Source organism: Papio anubis, chromosome 20, assembly GCF_008728515.1.
Source record: "Papio anubis isolate 15944 chromosome 20, Panubis1.0, whole genome shotgun sequence".
NCBI classification, from domain to species: domain Eukaryota; kingdom Metazoa; phylum Chordata; class Mammalia; order Primates; family Cercopithecidae; genus Papio; species Papio anubis.
In genome coordinates, this window is record NC_044995.1 from 46,433,100 (window position 1) to 46,455,516 (window position 22,417).

Below are 22,417 nucleotides of genomic sequence, written 5' to 3' on the forward strand. Positions count from 1 at the left end.
GTTAATGAAGAACACACTGAGGGTCTGGGAGGCTCAGGGACTTAGTGGCTATGAAAGGACATGAACATGCCACGTGCTGTGGCCGGCTTGCCTGGGGTCTTGCGGGAATTGAGCAAACACCCAATAGGAATTTCCTGCAGCCCTTGTGTCTGGGAACCTCAAGCGAGTGGCAAGGATGAGCTGAAGTCCCCTCTGGCTGCCTCCCGGGCAGACCTGCCGCTCTCATGCCCTCAGCCCTTCCCAGGTCACTGTTCTTGGTGGCTCTGCTGCTGCATCACTTTGGTCACACGGGGCACTGTGAGGGATGTTCTGCAGGTGACCTGGTGACACTCAACATTTCAGGGACTTGGGGCCAGAGAAGCCAGGCCCCAGAAGGCATGAACAGGGCAACACAGGGAGACCCTGTTTCTACAAGGCATGAACCCAGATGCCCAAGCGGCAATTCCCACCATGGCACGCAGATCCCAGGAGGTGGCCAGGAAGCTCTGGTCTGTCGCTTACCCGCTCAGATGGGGCTGGAAAAACACCAGCCTCGAGAGGAAGGGGGAAAGGGCAGGGCTGGCAAACAGTGTCACACAGGCCCAAATGCTAAGTGTTTTCAGCTTCGAGAAACTCTGCCACCATGCCTCAAAAGCATCACAGACGATGGGCAAATGCATGCACGTGGTTGTGTGTTAATAAAACTATTGACAAACACAGGCCAGGGCCAGAGTTGACCCACGGGCTGCAGTTTGGAAGCTCCTGGTCTAGACTCTAGGGGACAAAGTATCCCTGGGAGTCTCCACAGGCATGGGGGAGGGCCATGCAGAAGCTCGGAGGGTGGGGGGCAGAGGCACGGGCCCCCCCTCTGAAGCAAGCACAGCCCTCGTCTCCTGCTGGGGAGAGGCAGCTCAGGGACCACATGCCAGACACAGACTGCCCCCACCTCTGCCAACCCTCATCTCAGCCTCAGAAGCCCACGGGGAACTTTCTGCCTCTCCATCAAACACACAAAGGAGAAGCCCATTTCCAAACATCACGAGACACTCTTCCATTTCAAGTGGCTGTCTTGCTGTCACCACCCGTGCTCCACGGGATGAAGGAAACGGGAAGGGAAAGACTTCATTCAACGCGACTATTCCCTTGCCCTGACAACCCTTTCCAGGTGGTCCGCCCTTTGCTTGGAGACACTGACCTATTTACGACCCCAAATCTGAAGCTGTGGGGTTGGGGACGGGAGAAACCTGCCTGTGGAATTTCCTGCAGCTCGTGCCTCCTCCCACCTTCCCCAGTCCTGAGGGAGCCATGGAACCTTCTGCTGGATCCAGGAGCAGGGGCTTGGGAACAGTTAGAGCCCGACCATGCTGAGCAGGAGGGAATATTTACGGCCAAGCAATTCCCAGCAAACTCAATTCATTTGATGAAAGATGGCGCGGGAGAGCAAGGCTGACGGTGTCATTTGGCCGTGGAGTGGCAGGAGCACAGATGGTGCCCGCGTTTCACACTCCTGGCCGCGCCGGCCGCCCCGGCATCCCCATCCACAGCAGCTTAGGGGATTTGTATTGAGCGGCTTTGCAATTGCTTTTCCTTAAGTAATTAAAAAAAGCACCTGTGTGCACCCGTGGAGGGGGACAGGCAGACATGCTCCACGGAGCACACTGCCGTGGCCTGGAGCCCGCCTGAGCCCCCTCGCCCGGCCGGGGCTGGCCAGGCTCCAGAGATGCGTCCCCTGCCCTGGGGGCTGGCGCCACTGTCAGGACAAAGTTGCTGGTGCCAGCCCGCCCACGGCTGGCCTGGAAGGAGGTGGCGGCTGGGGGCACTCCTGCGGGTCTCCACGTGGCCCTGCAGGGAGCTGGGGAGCTGGGACACCCAAGAAGCGAACAGCAGGAAGGAGGCAAGGCCGGTGGGTCACAGGGAGGGAAGCACGGCCTCGTGGATCGAGGACACAGGGCGGTCACTTCCGAGTGCTGGGCAGCTCAGCAGGGCCACAGCGTGGGAGAGAAACCACTAGGGCCGGTGAGGAGACCCAGCTCCCCTCAGCAGCAGCCTCCTGCTGAACATGCCCAGCCCCCACTGCAAGCCACCAACTCCGGCCTCTTCTGATCGGCTGCGCGCCTGTGGGAGCCACGTGCCCGTGAAAAGGGTGAGCCAGGCACGTGAGGACTTCCGTGGGCTGTTCTACTGTGGCTGGGAAGGGTTCAGAGCAGGCCGGAGGGAGCCCCACCACAGAGTCCTCGGGCAGGGCGGACCTCGTTGTCTATTTTCATTCATTAGCGAGGCCCCTGACTGCCCTCACCACAGCCCTGTCTAGCTACCCACTCTCTGGGACACGCGTGTCTGCAAGGCTGTGCAGGAGTGACTGGAGGGGATGGGCCCTGCCCGCTACAATTTCCTGCTCCCCGACTTGGTGGTCCTCTGTCAGCACTCGCGACCGAGAAGGAAGGTGCCATCTGGGGGAATCTGGCTGTGTCATTAGTTTCTGACGGAGAAATCACGCACAAACAGGGCAAGAGGAGGTCTGCGCAGCCCCCGAAGGCCTGAGCACGCCCCAGGGCCCTGTGTTCCATCATGTGGCGTGATACACGCAGCCACCAGAGCCGTGTGTATGGGTGAGGCAGCCCTGAGAGCTGCGGGGGAAGCTGGGCGAGTCTGGCCAAGGCAGGGTGGCGGTCCAAGACCAGGAGGTGGGGACTCAGGTGAGGAACGTGGAGCATGAAGCCAGGGTCCCACCGCCACTCTCCACTGAGGGTCTTTGTTCCCAAATACGCCGCATTCTCTGCGGGTCACGGCCCCAGGTTGCCCGGCCTTGGGATCAGCCTCTCGTCGACAGGTTGGGCCCACCAACTGCAGGTTCTCTGCCCCCACTGCTCTCCCCAACGCTAAGGTCCTGGTCTCACTGCTCTGGTTGGGCTCGAACCCATAAGCTTCTTCTCGTTCCCGGGTGAGGCCAGCAGAGCAGTCTCAAAGCAAGACCACCCCTCTTGGTGCCCCAGATGCCAAGCAGAACCGGGTTCTTGGACAGTGTTCATGTCAGGGGGCGGCCTGACCACCCTGCCAAATGCACCTCTGGGGACCTGGACGGCGCCGCTTGCCAGGGAATCAGCAGAGGGAGAGGTGGCTGCTGGGTCCTGTGGAATCCCCCAGAGGAGGAGGGTGGGTCGGCATCACAGCCCCTACTTGGCCCCCAGTAAGCGCGGAGCAGACCCCGGCAGCCTTGGGAGGATGCAGGGAGGAGACGAGCAGCTCTGCCAAGCTGCAGACGACGGGCAGAACGTGGATCTTTGCACACTCCGGGCAAGCTCGTCCCTAACCTCCCCCTGCCCGTGATCTCGCCTGAGGAAGGAAGGAATTCAAAGACGTCCTTTGCTTTTATATTGAAAGACAAGTACGCTTGCGCACACGCACACATCACAATGACTCTAACCAAACCGTTCAACCGTCGTGGACAGAATAAATAAACGACACACAACAGGGAGGCGTGCGCTGGGAAGATGCGGTCTACAGGACCCTTTCAATGACAGAAATGTCCTCAGGATGTGTCTGTTATCTGAAGAAACACAAAATGCACAGTCATGAATACAGCAAGAGCCCAATTATGGACAGAGGTCTCTAAAGAGAATGCCCACAGTGCATGGCCAACTTGGGCTGATGAGGCAGAGGGCACAGGACCCAGAGCGGGGCCGAGCAGGAGGCCAGGGCTCTCCATGCCTGGAGCGGGGCTGCTTCCCGGCAGGGGCAGTCAGAGGCCCAGAAGCCAGTGGTGGGACGTGCGCGGCCGCCATGCTCAGTACAAACTGGGACTGCCGCCCATGTCCACACAGGCACACCTGCATCAAAACACTCACTGTGGTTCTTTCAATTGTGGGAGTAAACACTTCTGTCCTACTTATTTCTCTAAATCTCTTTATTGAGAAGGCATATCACCTAAGGTGGGCCCACGGGCCACATCTGGCCTACCACTTGTTATTTGTGAAGTTTTATTCACACAGCCATGCCCGTTCGTATCATCCACAGCTGTGTTCATGCTACAAGGGCAGGGCGGAACACTCACAATGGGGAATAGCACGGCCTGCGAAGCTGCAAACAGTCACTATCAGGGCCTTCACAATAAACGGGCTGGCTCAAATGGTGGCTCACACCTGTCATCCCAGCACTTTGGGAGGCTGAGGCAGGAGGATCGCTTGAGGCCAGGAGTTCAAAACCAGCCTGGGCAACATAGCAAGACACTGGCTCTACAAAAATTTATTTTTAAAATTAGGTGAGCATGGTGGTGCACGCCTATTGTCCTAGCTACTTGGGAGGCCGAGGTGGGAGGATCATCTGAGCCCACGGGGTTGAGGCTGCAGTGGCCTGTGATCACGCCACAGCTCTCCAGCCTGGGTGACAGACTGAGACCCTGTCTCAAAAGAAAAAGCTTGCTGAAGCCTGACTTAAGTCATGAAGTTACTTTTCTAGTGTAACTCGCAGTGTAACAGCCTCGGGGTGAACATCGCGTCCCACAGACCAGCTTCAGCACACTCTGGGAGCGATCACAGGTGTGTCTGTGTGGACATGGGCAGCAGTCCCAGTTTGTACTGAGCATGGCGGCCGCGCACGCCCCACCACCGGCTTCTGGGCCTCTGACTGCCCCTGCTGGGAAGCAGCCTGGCTCCAGGCATGGAGAGCCCTGGCCTCCTGCTCGGCCCCGCTCTGGGTCCTGTGCCCTCTGCATCATCAGCCTAAGTTGGCCATGCACTGTGGGCGTGCTGCCCCCGGAACCCAGGTGCAGCTCAGGGAGCTGGGCCCACCGCACCTCAGCCTCATGGGGGCCTGGATCCTGCTGCCCAGAAGGGTCCCAGGGGGTGCGACTCTCCCGGCCTCACCACCTGACCCAGCTCCAAACTCCCAGAGCCCACGGACTTCACACATTCCAGCTGGGACGGCCCCAGTTGTCTTAATGAGCCCAGACACTCATACACGGGAGAAAACAGCAATTCAGGTCCCTGAAATGACAACTTCGGGACCCAGAGTCAGGCTCTGGTTCTCCCAGGGTATGAGGGTGTCCATTATCTCCGTGACATCAGTTCCAATACGCTCCACCTAAAAACAGTCCTATTTTGGAAGCTCCCAAGGGACACACATGAGGTCCGAATCCTGGAAGTGGCATTCCCAGACAAAACCCCCTTCCAAGCCAGAGCATCCCTGTGCCTGCTCCTTGCTGGGCTGAGAACTGTCTGGCTCAGAATTGAAAGCACGTTTTAAGGACCTTTAATTTCACAAGATTTTAGTTGCTGGGAAAGAAAAAAAAAAAGTTACCGATCTTAGATTAGGTTCTGCAATTGTGGCCATAAAAACCCAGAGCAAAACGGTTTCTAACTTTTAGTTCAAAAAGAGTCACGTCTCCCAGGTCCGAACTATAATAGGCTCTGAATTAATAAGTCTGAATTAATGTAGTTTTACCATGCAACACCGGCCCCTGCCCTGAAGCAGCTCATAGTGTAACTGGGAGACAAAACAAACACATACGAGAAGCCAGGGGAGCCAGGAGCAGAATGGGGCCGCGTGCCCAGGAGCTGCACCGGCATGCCTGCTCGTCCTGTTGTTGCCGGGGTGGGAGTGCACCAGCCGGAGCGAGCGCCTCTGCTTCTCGGGGTCCTGCCACTGGGACTCATTGGCCAGGGATTCGGCCCGCCTCCCTGCCACCCGCCCAGCAGCCATAGGACACTTTTCTCCAGAGAAAAAGGGGAGGGCCAGGCTGCAGGCACCCTGTCCCTCACCCACCCCATGATGTTCGGGTGGCCAAGCCTCAGGAGCTTGGAAGCCACTCAGAAGGTGGCTGGCCTGCCCTGGCTCTACAGAAGGTGGCCGTGCATCCCCGTGCCCCGTGTCACCTCCTTTAGGACCAGGGCAGGATGGGGAAGGGAATAGGGTGTGGAGCAAGCCTCACAGAGCAGAAGCCAGGCCCCTGGGGCTCGGGGCCGTTCCCTCCATCCTTCTCCAACACAGACCCTCCTGACGTGGCTAACATGAGTCTCCACTGACAGATGCTGTCACAGACCCTTAAGAAAAACCTGGGGTGGAGAGAGGGTCTAGCAGGAGGCTCGACCAGCTGCAGCTGCTGCTTGCAAATGACAGGCCCGGGATTGATGGCCGTCGAGTTCAGGGGACCTGGACTAATCTCAGCACGGCTGCTGGCTGGCTGGCCCCTGTCACCTGGTGCCCAAACACCAAGCCAAAGAGCTAGAAGCAACGTGGCCGTCATCTGCCCCTGAAGGCTGACGCATCCGACAGCCCGATATTCCCGACGCAGGCCTCAGAGGACCCGCTACAACATTCCCAGGAAAATCCAAAAGCGGGCGGGGCTGCTGGTTTGCCTCTGGTTATGCAGAGCAGGGCCCGATGCAGAGATAAATAGATTTCTTTTTTCCAACGCATGAAAAAAATAGAAATCAGAATGTCGATGGGCTCGGAGCTGGCAGTCGCAGAGCCCAGGGCCTGCTTCAGGACGTTGTGCCAACCGAAATTGGCTCGTGTGGTGCCTGCTGCAGAGCGCGGGGGAAGGGGCCAGAGAGTCCAGGAGTGGCCAGGCCTGCCCGGTGCCTGCAGGAAGCGCACACTGGCCCTGGCTCTGCACACTCACCGGCACCACTGGCAGCAGTGCCTTCCAAAAGGGGGTGCCACCAACTGCCCCACACACCCTGCCCTGTCCTGCAGGCTGTCACAGGACTGGCCTGTGCAGAAGGGGTGGGTGCGTGGTGGGCAGGGCCGTTGCCAGGAGAGGCGGCTTTGGCTCCATCTTGCACTCCCCAGGGCTTTAAAGTGAAATAAATTTAACCTTTTCATGGGAATAAATATTAATGCCCAATAAAACCTGGAGATCTTATTACTTAGCATCGCCATAGCACCGGATGTGCAGAGCTCTTCACTGCTCAGACTGCTCCCAGGTAGGCCGGGGGAAGGGAGTGGGGAGAGAGACGCTGACGTCAGGGGCCACATCCACAGGCCACAGTGGACCAGGGCTCTCCTGTGGGCAGGGCAGGTGCCACACCCACCACCCGTCACCCGCCGCCCCCTGCCCATCGTTGGTGAAGGGAGAGTCTGAGGGGAGCCGGGGCCTCAATTCCCTGCTGGGGTACAAGATCCCTCAGACCAGCAAGAGACCGGGAGGGGCCCCAGAGGCCACCCCAGCCCTGGCCCCATTCCTCTCCTGCTCCCCTGGCCTGTGGAGGCTCAGCCCCTCTCCCAGACTTCCCAGGGGTGCCCAGCTCCACCCTCCCCCAGCTCCGGCCTTCATCGTTGGCGACTTCCACACTGACCTGCTGATCCTTCAAGTGACACCGAGAAGGCCCCACTGCCTCCACTCCCTCCACTCCCTGCCAGGCAATACCATGCCCCTCCTGGTCAGCCAGAAGCAACTGCAGGAAGGAGGCCATGCTCATGGCGCCTGGCTGTAAGTGACGCCCTGGTTGGTTGCCAAGCCCACGCCACCCATCTCTCTCCTGAAGCTATGGGAAAGTGGCTTTAGGGAGGACACACCTGCCAGGACAGGGAAGACGGAAAAGGAGACGACGGCGGGCTGGTGGTGGGACGTGGTGAGCAGGCTGACGGCCACCAGGGGCCGATTCCAGCAGAGTGGGACGTGACGAGCAGGCTGACAGCCACCAGGGGCCGATCCTAGCAGAGACACGGACAGTGGTGGCGGGAGCACACCTCACGCCTCACAGCCCAGGATTCCCTGGAAACAAGGGTGGGATCGCTCAACAAAGAGGTTGGGCGAGGACTGCTGGAGCACCCAACCCCTCCTGGCGCCCTGGTGGCCACCTGTCCCTCCTCGCCGGACTCCATAGGCTCATTTACTGGAGAGGCCAGAGAAGGTGGGTGTCTGGGCTGGGGACGCTGGGCACAGTGGAGGATGTGGGTGCCACCCTTAGGGGCCCAGGCAGGAGGCTGGAGGGCTACTCCCTGCGCAATCTGGCTGGCCCAAGGGGAGAGACCCAAAGGGCCTGATGTAGGCCCCTCCATAACAGCGTACCCAGGTATCCCAGGGTAAAGCACTGAGTGAGCCCCTCCCTGCCCTTCCCCTGCATCCACAGCCCACCCGGATCTCCCCGGGTAAAGCACTGCAGTGAAGTTCCTCCCTCAGCCTCCACACCCACAGCCCAATTCCTGGATTCCCCCGGTAAAGCACCCCAGTGAAGCCCTCCCCGCCCTTCCCCTGCACCCACAGCCCACCCGGGATCTCCCCCTGTAAAGCACTGGGTGAGGCCCTCCCCGCCCTTCCCCTGCACCCACAGCCCACCCAGATCTCCCCAGGTAAAGCAATCAGTGAGGCCCTCCCCTCCCTTCCCCTGCATCCACCAGCCCACCCGATCTCCCAGGGTAGCACTGAGGGAGAGGCCCTCCCCGGGCCCCTTCCCCTGCATCCACAGCCCACCCAAGGATCTCCCAGGGTAAAGTACCTGGGTGAGGCCTCCTGCCCTTCCCCTGCATCCACAGCCCACCTCGATCTCCCGGGTAAAGCACTGAGTGAGGCCCCTCCTGCCCTTCCCTGCATCCACAGCCCACCCGGATCTCCCGGGTAAAGCACTGAGTGAGGCCCTCCCTGCCCTTCCCCTGCATCCACAGCCCACCTGGATCTCCCGGGGTAAAGCACCGAGTGAGGCCCTCCCCTCTATCTCCTTGCATCCTGAGCCATCATCAGCCTCCATTGCCCACTTGGGTTTTTGGGGTTTTTTTTTCTGAGACAGAATCTCACTCTATTACCCAGGCTGGAGCTGGAGTGCACTGGCGTGATCACAGAGGTGCACTGTAGACTCCAAGTCCTAGGCTCAAGCAATCCTCCTGCCTCAGCCTCCCAAAGTGCTGCATTACAGGCGTGAGCCACTGCACCCAGCCCCTCACTTGTAATCATTACACTCGATCATTACCCCCAAGCATCAGAGAGATGGGCCTGCACTATGATCCCCAGAGATTAAAATAAACAATCAAAAAAAAAAAAAAAAAAAAAAAAAACTGGTAAGAAACAGAGGACAGAGAAGATATTTTCTTTTTTCTTTTTTGAGATGGAGTCTCGCTCTTGTCACCCAGGTTGGAGTGCAATGGCACAACCTCGGTTCACTGCAACCTCTGCCTCCTGGGTTCAAGTGATTCTCCTACCTCAGCCTCCCGAGTAGCTGGGATTACAGGTACCCACTGCCATGCCCAGCTAATTTTTTGTATTTTGAGTAGCAACGGGGTTTCACCACGTTGGCCAGGCTGGTCTCGAACTCCTGACCTCAGATGATCTGCCTGCTTCGGCCTCCCAAAGTGCTGGAATCACAGGTGTGAGCCATCATGTCCAGTCAGAGAAGACATTTTCAAAAAGAATATAAACCTATCATCAATCAGTATCCTCAGGAAAAAAAGACACTACATCATGAAAGAAGAGGGCTTCACTCTAGCCTAAGACCCTGTCTCATTCCAGAGTGAGGTCCTGTCTTGAAAACAACAACAACAAGAAGACGAAGTAGAAAATGGAGGCGGGGAAGATAAAGAAAGTGGAACGCTAGTTCTGAAAGCCCAACAGCGAGTGACAGGAGTTTGAAATAGAAACAAGAAAATAGAAACAGGAGAGCAAACAATCAATGAAACCATTCAAGAAAGTTTACCAGAATCATGGGAAAGGTTGGAAAAGATGGATGGAAAGGCCTAAGTAGGGGGAAGTGACAAAAATCAGACACATACCAGGTACCCAGTGAAGGGACTTCAGGACACTTGGGACACAAAGAGGGTTCAATAAGCTTCCAGAAGGGAGAAAAACAGGTTCCACACCAAGGATGAGGAATCAGAGGAGCATCTTTGTGCCAGCAGCACTGAATGAGAACCATGGATGGGTGTGGCCTTCGAAGGGACTTCAATACCCAGCCAAACTATCCACCACAAAGACAGCAGCTTTTCCTGCACAAGTTCTTCTACCTTGTTGCCTAACCATCCTGTGGAGTTTTTGGTTTCATTTTCAATATCTGCCCTTTCCTTATTTCTCATGGTTCTGGAGGCTGGAAAGTCCAAGATCAAAGCACCGGCAGATTTGGTGTCCGGTGAGGGTCACTTCCTGGTTCCTAGACGGTGCCTTCTCGCTGTGTCCTCCTCTGGTAGAAGGGGTGAGGGAGCTCTCTGGGGGCTCTTCTATAAGGGCTCTGATCTCCTCCATGAGGGTGCCACCCTCAGGCCCTGTTTTCAAACGAGAAAACTCTCAAAACTTTACTGCCTGTGTTCCTTTCTCAAGAAGCCCCTGGAAGGTATGTCCCTCAGAAATGAGGTCACAGCAGGTGTGGAGGCCACAGCAACTCCATCTTGGATACTAACCTGCCATGTTGGCTTCCGATTAACCCCTATTCTGGGAAGGCCTCTGAGATTTCCAGTTTATCTACTGCTCCTTGTATAAGAGCAGGTACTTACTGTAAATCTTGCCCTTTGGTCAAATGGCCCTGAGGCTTCCATATTTCAATTGTCTTGCACATCCCTAAACCACCCTTCCCTATGGTATATAAGCCCTGGGTCTGGGGATGATGGTGCAGGGATCCACCGTCTTGTCTCACTGCCGCCACCCAAGACACAGACATGGCTTCTCTTTGTAAATCCTTATTAAATGTTTCTCTCTAAGAAACTGAATGCCAGCCTCTTTCTTTAGCCTCTCAGCATCCTTGGACTTTGGGGTAGATTTGCACAGACCTGCTCATCATGTTTAAAGAGAAAGGAAACAAATGGGCCTTCTGACACACCACAATCCTCTCCACTGCCCACTGCTACCCAGTGTGTGCCCAGTACTACTAGAACTGGAGGCTGTTCTATGTGACCCAGGTTCCCCTCAAAGTATCTCTGCCAAATGGGAAGAAAGCAGCAACTAAAGGCTCAGAAATCCACCCTGCACATTCCTCAGAGGCAGGGATGAGGGAAATGGCATGTGAGGAAGTGACTGTGATGAATCTTTTGTCTTAGTCCGTTCTTGGAACAAAATACCATAAGCTGGGGGCTTATAAGCAAATTGCTTATTTCTTATGGTTCTGGACGCTGGGAAGTCCAAGATCAGGACACCGGCAGGTCTGGGGTCTGGTGAGGGTCACTTCCTGGTTCTTGGCATCTTCTCACTGAGTCCTCTCATGGTGGGGGGGCGAGGGAGCTCTCTGGGAGCTCTTTCATAAGGCCACTGATCCTATCAATGAGGGCATCACCCTCATGCCCTCATCGCCTCCCAGAGGCCCCATCTCTTAATACCATCACCCTAGGGAGGGGTATGAGGACTCGACAGATGACTCTGAGGGGACACAGACCTTCAGTTCATGGTCCCTTTCTAGGGAACTAGGTGGACCAACCTCGTGCTGCCGGGGGTTTTAAATGAGATAACACAAGCGAACCTCGTAGGCTGGGCAAGTTAGGGCCACCATAGGAGCACTTCTGTTATAAAGCAAGACCTGCCAGTCACCTACAAGGGAACAGGCAGGGCAGTTGTTCTCGGGTCTGAATTCCCAAGCCTGTCACTCTAATCTAATGCCTGAGATTATGCCTTCTGAGCCGTAACGATCCCATGAAAAATGTCTGAAATCCAATGAAACTGGCGTGCTTTTGCAAATTGTGATAAAAAATAAAATAAAAAACATACGGAATGCCAGACCTTCCTTTAACATCATATTGCAAAAGAAATCCACTCCCCAGAGGCCGAGTCCTCCTGCTGTTAATGGGGCTTCCCCGGACCATGTACTGACGTGGAGGCTGCCACTGCTCACGCGGGAAGCTCCTTGGCCACCAGCCCGGCCCAGCTGGGGGCTGTGTCTGCCTCTGCCTCTGCATCCTGCCTTGCTCTGCAGGGCTCATGGGCTGCACTCGGACCAGCGCTCTGAAGCCCCTCCTGGCGGGGCTCAGGCAAACGTGCAGAAACCTTCCACAGAGCTTGGCAGCTCCCGACGGACATTTGAGCCCCCCATGTCTGAGATCCAAAGAAGCTGGGGGCCCCAGGTCCACGAGGCTCTGCTGAGCTCAGAGAAGGAGGAGGGTTCACATCTCATTGGTGGCGGAGGGGAACCACCCTCTCTGGGCACCTCCCACAGGAGAACTCTGAGCCAAAACGGAGACAGAACTCACAGACTTTCTGGAACAGGCAACGCTGCACCCAACACCCAGCTCCAGAAGAACAAAAGGGAAGGTGGCCAATGCGCTCTCTGCCCCAGGGCCCCACCCTCCCGACACACAGGGCGCGGTTCTCTGCTTTTCGTGTCAATGACATCCTACAGTCCCTGCTCTGCGCCTTGCCTTTTCCATGGGGCACATCTGGGAAATGCTCCCCATCAGGACCGAAGGGGCAGCTCCACCAAGGCCTGCACAGGCCAGGTGCAGCAGCTCACACCTGTCATCCCAGTGCTTTAGGAGGCCAAGGCAGGAGGACCCCTTGAGCTCAGGAGTTCAAGGCCAGCCTGGACAACATAGTGAGACCCCATCTCTACAAAAACTACAAAAAATTAGCTGGGCATGATGGTGCAATGCCTGTAGTCTCAGCTACCTGGGAGGCTGAGTTAGGAGGACTGCTTGATCTCAGGAGGTCAAGGCTGCAGTGAACTATGATTGCACCACTGCACTCCAACCTGGAGTTTTTAGACTCTCTCAAAAAAACAAAACAAAAAACAAAACCACGAAGCCTGGATGGCCGGCTGATGCGCCATTTGGGGCTCTACAGCCTTTTACTACATATTTAAGAATTCTGTGTACAGTGAGATCGACGTCTTGGTGGCTTTGGTTACCACTCACCTCCTTCCCTTGGCGACTCTTCTTCGCGAACAGGTGCCATCCCCATCACCCGATGGCCATGGGGCACGTGCCTCGTCCTTTTCTCCCCGCCCTGCTGACTCCACACCACATGTGCCACCAGCCCATGCTCTTTAAAGTATAGACGCTGATGGAAGCCGCCCTGTGTGGCCTTACAAGCCCTTCCCTAGCATGGGATGTTTAAAATCATTCCCAGGGTCCCCTCAGCCTTCTCTGAGCTGTTAAGGCAAGCCCAGAAACGGAGGAATCCTTCCCCCACCAGGCAGGCGCCGCAGCAATCCGCACCGCCAACACCACCAGGGAGGCGCCGCGATCCACACCGCCAACACCACAGGGAGGTGCCGTGGCAGCAGGCGCCACCAAAGTCACCAGCGACTCAAGTGCAGAAATGCCACATCGCACGGAAGCGAGAAACTGGGGTCTGGGCAGGGGCACTGAGGTCAGCAGGAACCCCGGGGGTTCCCCAAACCCATGGAGACCTGGGACCGTGCTCCCCATCCAAGGTGAGATCACTCCATGCCACGAGAAGTCCGGATGGGGGAGGGCTGTGAAGATCTCCCATGCCATGGCCAGGCGCAATGGATCATGCCTGTAATCCCAGCACTTTGGGAGGCCAAGGCAGGTGGATCACTTGAGGTCAGGAGTTCAGGACCAGTCTGGCCAACATGGAGAAACCCCGCCTCTACTAAAAATACAAAAATTAGCCGGGTGTGGTGGCGCACCTGTAGTCCCAGCTACTCAGGAGGCTGAGGCAGAAGACTCACTTGAGCCCAGGAGGCAGAGGGTGCAGTGAGCCGAGATCACACCACTGCACTCCAGCCTGAGTGACAGCACAAGACTCCACCTCAAAAAAATAAAAATAAAAAATAGATTCCCCACACTGTACACCGGCCCTGTGTGCACCTCAGTCTGTGGCCTGCATCTCCATAACATGAGGACCTCCTCCTAAAACAAGCTCCCTGTGAACCTGACTTTTCAGCAGCCTGCCCCTTGGTGGGGCACACACTCTGCCTGCCAGCAGCTGTGGTCTGTCTACAGCACCCACTCTATAGAAGGGGGTCTGATTCCCAGGGAAATGCACACACAAACCACATGCTCGCACACAAGTGCCACACACACTCAAGTCTGCGGCTGCTGGGGGAGGGTCCCCAGGTTGAAGAGTGTGACCTGGTTGCTCCGGGCCCCTCCCTCCTAGCAGGCCCTGCCCTGCCCTGGCCAGCCCCTTGCGATTGGACCCACGCTGAGGGGGCGTCCAGCACCAGGCTCATGGACCCCTAGCTCTCAGTGTGCAGCAGCCTGGCTGGCAGCGTCACAGCAGGACCCTGGCTATCTGCAGATGCAGTGGGCTACCACTGCTGCCTTGGAGCCCAGGGGCTCATCCACCACCTTCCCCTGATTTAAACAGCACTGAGCTTTCACAAGAGGTCATCTCCTTTTAAAAGCCTTAACAGATACTAGAGTCTGCTCATGTAAAACAGTAGAGTGGCAGAAGACGCAGCCACGAGCCTACAGAGAAAATGATTATATGTGGTCCAATGAAATCATCAACCCAAACAGCATCCGACCACGGGGCTCATGAACACTCTCGTCAGCTGTGGCGCCAACTCCCAGCCCCCTGATCCAGGAACCAGGGCGGAACATTCAGGACGATGCCAGCTGCCAGCGGGTGGTTCCACAGCCGACGGCAACAGACATTGCATGGCTGGTGCTTGCCCTGCTGTGGACGGGGACAGGGATGGGAGGGGACCTTAGAAGCAGCCAGCCTGGTGTGGGGAGGGTGCAGCATCTCACGGCTGCCGACGAGACATCTATGGCTACCACGTCCCATCCCTCACGCTGCCTCTGCCCCGCCCTCGGCGCCGACCCTGAGCTGGAGACCCCTCCACATACGCCTCAGCGCCGACCCCGAGCTGGAGACCCCTCCACGGGATGCCTCAGCGCCGACTCCGAGCTGGAGACCCCTCCACGGGATGCCTCAGGGCCGACCCCGAGCTGGAGACCCCTCCACATACACCTCAGCGCTGACCCCGAGCTGGAGACCCCTCCACATACGCCTCAGCGCCAACCCCGAGCTGGAGACCCCTCCACGGGACACATCGGCAGCACTGCGACAGGACTGTCTGGGGACGGCGATGACCTGCACCTGCGCTGCCCAGGACACGGCCGCCAGCCCACCTGGCTATTAGCAAGGGCTTCACCCACAGCTGGCCCGACTGAAGGTGGAGGGTGCATCCTATTTCATTTTGATTAACAGATATGGTGCCATGTGTGGCCCGTGGCTCCTACACTGGACGGCAGGCTCTGATGCATCTGAACACCACAGCCAGTCCTGGCTCCTCCACGTCCCTCAGTGCACTCCCGGCACCAGCACACACCCACACGCCCAAGTCCTCATCCCTCACCTGCGCCCCCACCTTCATCCTATCACCAGGTCCTGCAGGCACCACCCCTAAAACACAGGCCCATGCTGTTCCCTTCTTCCCATCACGCTGTCCCCTTCTTCCCATGCCCACAGACCCCATGCCCGCCTAGACGGCAGCCATCCATGCCGGGCTCCCTGCCCCATCTCTCCCATAATCCCTTCTCCAGCCAGTGGCCCCCTCCCTTGCTGAAATGCCCAGTGCCTCCCCCAGCACACGGTGATGAAACTTAACTTCGAGGGCCCCTGTTGCAGCCCATGACCTCTGACGTTTGGCCTCTGGCAGGACCCCCGCTCACGGACCTCGCGATTTCCGTTCCTCCCCTGCAGTGTTGTTCCCTGCGCTCCTCAGCAGCCTGCACCCAGGGCCTCACAGAGGAGTGTTCAGAAGCAGCGTGGTAGCAGCTGTCGTCGGTGCGTGATTCACACGCGGGATTGGGGCCTGCCCAGGGCCAGCGCCTGGTGTCCTTAGAAGCAGACAAGAGGACACAAAGGCAGGGAGGAGGGGCCACGTGGCCACCGGGCAGAGGAGAGGGTGACACCCCTGCAAGCCAAGCAGCCCTGAGATCTCGGCCAGCCCCGAAGCCAGGAGAGGCGGGGGGGGGGGTCTCCCTGGCGCCCTGAGGGGGCTCAGCCCGCCACACACCCATCTCAGCCTCTGCCTCCAGAACTGCGAGAGGATACACGTCGGGTGCTTTCAGCTGCCCGGGCTGTGGACTGGGCTACCCAGGTGGCAGACACACCAGGCTGCAGCTGCAGCATCCCTGCGCCCGCTCTAGGAGCAGAAATTCCTCTTCCCACGCTTATTTGTGTCCTGTCTCCTCCCTGGACCTCAATGGCCTCACACGCTGCCTCCCCAGCAGCTGAACAGTAGCCTGCGCGGTGACCACTGCCCAGTGGATGCCAACCGGGGCGAGTGGCGGTCACACTCCTCTCACAGCCATCTTGACCATCTGTCTGGGGTGGGCATGGGCGGCAGGTGCCTTGGCACACAAGGCGTTAAACACCGAGGAAGGGGCAGAGGCGCCCGCACCCGCACTGATGGCTCACACAAGGCGTGGGAAGGATGAGCGGGCCCCCTGTTTCTGATGTAATTATCAGCGCTGCAGCGGGGCCGATAACAAACCAGTTCATTAGGAAACCCACTGGAAGCAGTCGGCAGCCGCGTCAACAAAACAATTAGGCGCCCGCTCCCAGGGCTCCCTGGGCCTCGGCCGCGGGGCCATTCCCGGCAGCACAGCGAGCGGCTCCCTGCCCCTCCGGGCCTGCCAGGCCATGCAAGGTCACAGGCCTTCCATGGCCTTCCACAGCCTTCCATGCTGCCCGCACATCCACCAGGTGCCAGGGGAGGCTCCGATGTCCCCTCTGGCCCTCCCTAAATGAAAGTAGCCTCGCATGTGTCTATCAGTGTTGGGAGCCCCTGCAGGGACATGACAAGCAGGCAGCTGCACGCCTGACTCCGGGCCACCAGGACCGGCCTTTCTCCTCCACATGCTGCCCTGAAGGGGCCTCAACGGCCACGGCAGTCCTGCTTCTGTGCCAGGCGCCACCCAAGTGCTGTTCTATGTCACTTCCAACAGGCCGAGGAGGGAAACTGAGGCACAGTACTAGGAGGGGAGGGTCTGCACCCAGGCAGATGGCTCCAGGTCTGAACCGTGGGCCCTATGAAGGGTCACACCTTGGGTGGGGAGGGGACACGCGATTAGGGGTGCAGGGGCCCGCCCCCCACAATCCCTTACCAACGCTTGCTCCTGGAGGTTCTCTCTCACTCTCCGGGTTACGACTCATCCACAAAGGCCGAAGATCAGCCATGAGCTGGGATGCCCTGATATGGGAGAGGGGAGAGCTCCACCACTTCTGACTCAGGGCCAGGCCCCGCGAGCCCCCTCCTCCTGCTCTCCTGCTTCTCTGACGGCTGCCCCCTGGGATCCCTCGCCGGTGCCCCTCAAGGGGGTCCCGCCTCTGCCTGACCCCATGAGCAGACCCGCTCCTCAGATGCCAGGCAGCATCCAGCTGCAGCCGCCGAACCAGCTCTGTCCATGAAGGATGGGAGAGAAGACTGGGTGCTGCCGAGCCGGCAAAGGCCCTGGAGCCACACCATGAGCCTCGGTCTAGAAAAGCCCCCGACCCTCCTCTGGGGAGATGTGCCCCCCTCCCCGACCAGAGCTCCTGGGCAGCAGAACTGGGAGTATTAGAGGGTGTGATCCCGAAAGCTGAGAGCAGCAGGAGAAAGGAGGCAGGGGCCCAGCAGGGAGCCTGGAGACCCAGGTGTCTTTGATGGGTGGCCCTGCCCCCATGGGAGTGGATGTGTCTGCAGACATTGTGGTTGAAACAGCTGGGTTGGGGTGTGCCTGGTATGGGGTGGGTGGAGGCCAGGGGTGCTGCTCAGCACCCTGCAGTGCCCAGGATGGCCCCAGCCCAGAGAAGGATCTGGCCCCAATGTCCGCAGTGCTGGGGGAGAGACTAAACGAGGCCTTCTTTCCAGACCACTCCTCTCCTAGCTCACCCTCCAGACGTGCAGCATAAACACTAGGCCAAGAGCCAGCACAGGGCCCACTCACTCTGACCTGGCCCGCGACCCGCTCTGCATGGTCTTAGCTGTAGATTCTCCCAATGCTTCTGCATGACCGCGACACCCCCTAAGTCCACACATGGGAAGGGGCCCCAAAAGCCCTGACCAGGGTCAGAGAGGCAGGGAAGATCTGGGAGAAGGAGCAAGGGAGACATATTTTACATCCAGCCCTGCAACACCACAAATCAGAGGCTCACTGAGGCAGGAAGCCAAAGGCAGGGCACAGGCCAGCCATGGGCTCCAGTGGGCTCCGGCAGGTCAGAGGAGGAGCTGGAGTTTCCCGGGCCTCTGTGGGCCCTCCTCCCTCCCACACTTCCCCAGCCCCCGCCTTCCTTCTGCCGCCTCCCCCTGGGCTCGGGTTAATCACCCGGAGCAGGCGGCCTCATTACCAAACAGAAGGAACACACAGTTCTCGCAGGCAGCAGAAACAATTTGGTTTGAATTTTACAGTAATTACGTTCAGTACACCCCAGGGCTGGGGTTTCAGGAGCGCCTGCTTCCTGCGGAGCCCCCACCCCGGCCGGATGCGGGAGGTGGGGGGAGATGGGTGGCGGTGCTTCTGGGGAATCCAAGTCGTCGTCCCCTTCCCAAGCTCAGTGAAAGTTCTCCCTGCCAGACACCTCCCGAGAGCCCGAGATGTCCCCGGGGAGGCTGGTGCGCAGCAGGCCCCACCCACAGACAGCTGGCATGGAACCAGTTAAGAGCACGGGGCTTCCCGGCCTTCGAGCCGGGCTTCCCATCTCTTGCGCTCTGTTTAATCCTCAATCAACTCTCCAGGTGACAGGGGAGTTTCGGGACGCCGCTGAATCCAGGCTCTGGAGGACAGACCCTTCTCTACCAGCACCAGGCGCCACCCACCGTGGGGTCAGCCCGGCCGCGTGCTGAGCTAATCTAACACGGCGTGCAGGCTTGTAGGACTAATTTGAGTTCGGCGTGAGAAAGGCTGCTGCGTGCACATTTTATTTCTTCCAGTGAGACGGGAACATCCTTGTGATCTGCCCCGTCAGTAATCCCACTACGAAGCCTGCCTGCTGGAGCACATGCCGGGGATTCTGCTCTGAGACACGGAGCCGCCGCCTCTGGAGGCCCCTCCACCCGCCCCCACCGGGCTGTGCACAGGACACATGCCCAGGACCCGAAGCCACTGGCCCAGGAGACACCTGGTGGGCAGGGAGGGTGTGGGCTCCCAGATGCCCCATCGGCTTGTGCCTCCAAGTGGGGCAAGGGAAGAGAGAGGGAGAGAGAGGGAGTGGGGGAGAGAGAGAGAGAGAGAGAGAGAGAGAGAGAGGGAGAGAGGGAGAGAGAGGGGAGAGAGAGAGAGGGGGGAGAGAGAGAGAGGGGGCAGAGAGGGGGGCAGAGAGGGGAGAGAGAGGGGAGAGAGAGAGAGGGAGAGAGAAGGGAGAGAGAGAGAGAGAGAAAGAGAGAGAGAGAGAGAAGACGTTACCATTGAGATGGCTCTAGTTGAGAAGAGAGACCTCTCAAAACGAACCCAGTGCTGCAATCAAAGCCTCAGCTCCATGCAGGTCGGGCATGTGGGAGCAAGGCGCATGCTAGCGGGCAAGCCTGCTGCCCTCTGCACTCTCACCTCTCCTTGGCAGACCTGGGGTCTGGGATCCCTCCCCAGCACACAGCAGGCGCTCAGCAATGCCGGGCTGGGCTTCCAGGACCTGCCACTCTGCCCTCTCCCCGGCACTGCCTCACCCGCTCAGCAGGGAGGAAGGGGAACAGGCTTTGGGGTCTTCACCATTTTTGTTTTTTTTGTCTTGTTTTCCCTTTTTGTGGAGAGTGGGGTCTCACGATGTTGCCCAGGCTGGCCCTGAACCTCTGGAGTCATGCAGTCCTCCTACCTCGGCCTCCCTAGATGCTGGGATTACAGGCGTGAGTCACTGTGTTTGGCCTTTTGTTTGGTTTTTAATCCTCATTCCGAAAACAAACCAACGAAGCAACAACAACAAAAACTTCTCCCACTTGGGAACTGTGGGGTGCTCGCTCAGCAAGCAGCTAGGAATGGCCAACCCCTCTTCCCTCCCCAGAGCTACGCGCCTCTGACTATGAAAAGAGGAGTGTGTGGTGTTTTTTTTTTTTTTTAGTACAAAAAAAGACAGAACCATATTGAAAAGTTAGTGCGTATTTTTAAGGTATCCCAAATTCCGTGACATCAAACTAATATCAACCAATAGTTGGGCACATCTCCCTTTCCCAGCTTGAGAACCACAACCCCACCACCTCACCACCCCACCACCCCACCACCGCACGACAAATGGGAATCACCACAGTCGCCGTCAGAGCCTGTTTGTTCACTTAAAGTGCTGCGTGCACCTCTCCAAGCCCAAAGACACAGAGCACACCCCAGGGAGCAAACACATTTTCCCGGCTGCACAACGTTCCACTGGCTCAACCCACCCCCGGTCATACAACTTCCCACTACAACAATCGAGGCTACAGCTATCCTCAGACACGGAACCAGTATGCACATGTTCCCGAGACAGGCGCGCCGGCCACAGGAGACACGCGTGTAGTCCACGGCAGACGGCCTTCCAGAAAGGCCGCCCATTTTTGCTTCTGGATACTGTTCCTCACTTGCTAAGAACTGATCTGGGGGAAGGATGTTTCTGGACGATTTCAGTGAGATTCGCGTGCCCTACAATTCACCAGGTGTGCGACGCAGGAGCTTGTGTACCCACAGACTGGGGCAACCATCTTCGCCTTCAAATGTAGAGCATTTTCACCCTCCAAAGAAAACCCACCCCCATCCGCTGTCACCCTCCAGCCCCCACACCTACGCACCCCTTCGGGCCTCTGAGCACTGGCCTGTCCTGGACATTTCATAGAAATGGGGTCTCGCACGGTGTGGCCTCTGGGTCTGGCTTCTCTCACTGAGCGGGGTGTCCTCAGGGTTCGCCCACACTGGGCCTCACTCCTTCTCATGGCTGAGCGGATGGTAAGGTCAGCTCCCACTTCTCTTTGTTTACCGTATTCCCCAATTTCCAACAATGCACATTCTTCCTTCTGTATCTGCCCCAAGGGGTGTGTGGGTGAAGCTGGCAGGGGCGCCTGCTCCTCTGTCTCTTGAGGATGTCAAAACCTCCCACTGTCATCCTACCCCTGTAACCACAATCCGCTCTTTTGGGGGTCCTGGCCCGTTCCCTGCAGCCTCAGGGCTCCCTCAGGGACTCCGGTGGTCTCTGCTCAGCCGTGGCCCACAGATGAACGCCTAGGTTTTGATTAATTATGGAAAAGCCTGTCTACTTATCACGGGTGGAGCTGTGGCAGGGGCCACCTCCCCCCATCGACCTCTGCTCCAGATGGAAGTTGAGCCCAGGGTTCCCCTCAGGTCTAGGGGCCGGGGGAGTGAGGGTTTGTATCCATGGTGTCCGAGTGATGCGGCCTGCATGGTCCAGGAATCGTGGAGGGAGCTGGAGACAAAGCCCGGGCCGCATTTGTACACCCACCTCTCTTTGATCAGAGAGGGTTTTTGCAGGGGCTGCTAAGAGCTGGATGTGAGCACATCTGGCGGATGGAACCGTGCTCCAGAGGAAGCTAAGCCGCCAGCTCCCTGCCCCTGCAGGGATGGACGCTCACCCTGACAATGATGGGCCCTTGAGGGCCCTCAAATGCCCGGGGCCTACCCGAGTGGGGGGCCACATCCCACTCACAAGGAAAGAGGCTCCCTCCCGCTCTCCGGAAGGCAGTGAATACAAGGAATGGGGCTCTCCCCCACAGGTGGGCATGAAGAGCAGGCGGTAAAGAACTTCTAGTTCCTGAGGGCAAAGCAACCTCCTGCCTGGCATTGAGCTCCGGAAAGACACGAGATTCCTCCAGAGGAGACTTAAACCTGCGCTGCCCGGCGCCCTCATGCCCCAAACCCGCCTATCAGTCCGGCCCACTTTCGGAGAAGAGACTCGAGTGAAGTGAACGAAATCCCAGCCCTGAAGCCGGGGTCCGTCCCAAGGTGGGAGTCTGTCAGGCAAGGCAGCTGGCCAAGGCTTCGCGGCTCTGAGATACTTAACACCTGTGTGCTTAAAGAGGGTCGCACATCGAGGCTGCGGACCGCTGCAGAGCTCAGCTGCCTTAGGTCTGGGAAAGTGGCACAGAGATGAGGAGCTCAAATAGAACACTCAGATACTCAGAGACAGGCGCTCGGCAGGAGGGGAGACGCCGGGAAACCTGGGTCTAGGAGGCCACACCAGCAGGGAAGTCAAAAATGACAGTGGCACTACCTACCCCACCCCCCAAAAAGAGAGGACCGACCTCGAAAGTGGCCCTGGCCAGCAGCTCTCACTGGGGCCAATCCTGCCTTCAAGGGATGCTGCATGATGTCTGGGGACCTTTGCGGTTGTCACCATTGGCGTCCAAAGGTCACCAGCCCTGAGGGGAGCAGGTCCATGACACCAGGTGTCACAGGGGATGAGTGGGAGTGGAGAGCTGGGATGGGGACACAGCCGTACCTCCCCCACACAGACACACAGGGCCGGGGCCACCAGGCCTCCTCCTGCCCCGAGAGGCACTCTGTCGCCTGCTGCCCAGACAGGTGGTGAGGGTGAATGCCCGCAGACCGGCTAGAAAGGAAAAACACCCACGGGAATAAATCCCACCCCTCCTTGACAATGGCCTCCATGTGCCCACGGCATTCTGCTGATGGGGAGTGGACGAGGCCTTGCTTCCGCCACAAG

At 58.2% G+C, this 22,417-nt stretch overlaps 1 protein-coding gene across 1 annotated transcript in view; it reads right to left on the minus strand.

The window, feature by feature from the left end:
- Positions 1 to 22,417, minus strand: part of KDM4B (lysine demethylase 4B) — a 181,533-nt gene that overhangs the window by 43,598 nt on the left and 115,518 nt on the right.